The sequence below is a fragment of the Rhinopithecus roxellana genome, chromosome 4, assembly GCF_007565055.1.
Source record: "Rhinopithecus roxellana isolate Shanxi Qingling chromosome 4, ASM756505v1, whole genome shotgun sequence".
NCBI lineage: Eukaryota > Metazoa > Chordata > Mammalia > Primates > Cercopithecidae > Rhinopithecus > Rhinopithecus roxellana.
This window is the reverse complement of record NC_044552.1, coordinates 163,843,224-163,845,713: the sequence shown is the minus strand read 5'-3', so window position 1 is coordinate 163,845,713 and position 2,490 is coordinate 163,843,224.

Here is a 2,490-nt window from a genome sequence, read left to right as displayed (position 1 = left end):
AAAACTTATAGACAGAAAAAGGAAAGTGATGTACGAAAAACGGAAGTGAGGTATGGAAACAGCCTGGTTGATTACAGCTTGGCGTTTACCTTGTTTGAATACAGTTTGAACAGTTGACCCCCTTTGATTGGCCAAAACTTGTTGACTGGCACAACAGTAGGTTACAGTCTGCTTACATTGCAGAGAAACCTTTAGGCTGAACATAAAATACGTAAGGAGGCAGCTTTAGGCTAAACTTGATTTAACAACTTAGGGAACCTAGATCTGGCCAAGTCTCTGTTGACATCATCATTGCTACTGTGGTTGTTGTCACCGCCATCATCAGCATCATCTGATACTCGGAGGCTATTAAAGGTCCTAGTTAGTTTTCCTTCTGTGCTTTTTACAACCTACGTCTATTAGCAATTTTGGCGAAACAATGTTTGCTCATTGTCTTAATGTTCCAGTCTGCTATAACAAAATGCGTTAGACTGGGTAATTTATAAACAAAAACTTACTTCTCACAGTACCGAAGGCTGCGAAGTCCATGATCAAGATGCTAGCGGATTTGGTGTCTGGTAAAAGCCTATTCCTCATAAATGGCAACTTTCCTGTGTCTTCACATGGTGGAAGAGACAAGGCACCTCCCTTCAACCACTTCTGTAAGGGCACTAATCCCATTCATGAGAGGGAAGCCCTCATGATTTAATCACTTCTCAGCAGGCCTCACCTCTTAATACTATCATATTGGATATCAAGTTCCAACATAGGACTTTTGGGGGGACACCAACATTCAGACCATAGCACCCATCACATCAAATTGTTATTTCAAAGGTGAGAGAGAGAGACACAGAGAGAGACAAAGAGAGAGATAGCCACAATATATATCCACAAATTTATACATCCACAATATATATCCAGAATATATCCACAAATTTTCTTTTTTTTTTTTTTGAGGCAGAGTGTCGCTCTGTCACCCAGGCTGGAGTGCAGTGGCCGGATCTCAGCTCACTGCAAGCTCCGCCTCCCGGATTTACGCCATTCTCCTGCCTCAGCCTCCCGAGTAGCTGGGACTACAGGCGCCCGCCACCTCGCCTGGCTAGTTTTTGTATTTTTAGTAGAGACGGGGTTTCACCGTGTTAGCCAGGATGGTCTCGATCTCCTGACCTCGTGTCCGCCCGTCTCAGCCTCCCAAAGTGCTGGGATTACAGGCTTGAGCCACTGCGCCCGGCCCCACAAATTTTAACATTCAGAAATACATTCCTTTTGGGATTAGGAGTGTCAGATTTTGTAAATTAACTTGTTAATTTTGGCATCTAGCATTGCATCTTGCCCATGATACCTAAGATATTTGAATCTTAACTTGATTTTACTCTCTTTGGAGGGTCTTGGGGCCAAGATTAATGTTGTATTATAATCTAACAGTCATATTTCAAGCAGAGTCATGCCGTTAGTCTGCATTATTATGAGAGCTGCAGAGCACAATGTGTGATAATGTGTGATACAGCATTTATCATCACAAGCCCAGCTCTCTTGAACTCAAATTTCCTTTACTAATTTATGATATATGATCAGAGATATGAATTTCCAAAGAAAATAATCATAAATAACAAACAAGATTAAAGAATAAGAATGAAGAAAATTAAAATAATTTAATAAAACAAAATTTTTAGTTCTTCAAATTATAGATGACACTATTATAAAATCTCAGAAATTTAAATGAACTCTATGGACAGCATAAACTGTCATGGAAGAGCTTCCCAAAAGGAATGCATCACTTGAAACTTGCTAAATTGTCAAGTTGTAGGGTACTATTTAAATAAATTATGTAGTATTTATGCATAGAATACAAAGTAGATCCATACCATTGAGGTAGATCTGTATGTGCTGGTATGGATGAAAAGACATGGAAGACATACTAATTGGAAAAGATAAGCAAGAACATTTCAAGCAATTCATTTGTATACGAAAGAAAATTTACTTTGCAAGAAAGCAGAAGAATGGAATCATGTCTTGAAAAGCACTGTGGCTATTGACCAATATAGCTTGAACTGTGGCTGTTGACAAATACAGCTTGCTGCAATCAAAGAGATAAGAAGCTTACTAAAATTTGAGAGAGATTTATAGTCAAAGGAATCACAAGCCCAAGTAGACCTATGGTCTTCTGACATTACGTAAGCAGGACACGCACTAAGAGAACTACACAGTTCCCAAGACGAATACATACCCATTAGTACATGGCAAAGGAAGATAACAGAAAACCCTTCAGAGGGTGGAGTCCTGAAAATCAAGGAACATTTCTATATACTCAAGGTAGGGACTTTTATGGCTTTTGCCACGTGGTAATTTAGTAAGCTTCTTATTTCTTTGATTCCAGTAAACCGTATTTGCCAATATCCACCATTCTTTCCAAGACATGGTTCTCAGACATACTCTGTCATTTTACTTTCTTGCCCCATCCTCTGTCTCTCACTCTCTCTCTCTGTCTCTCTCTCTCTGTCCCTCTTTCCC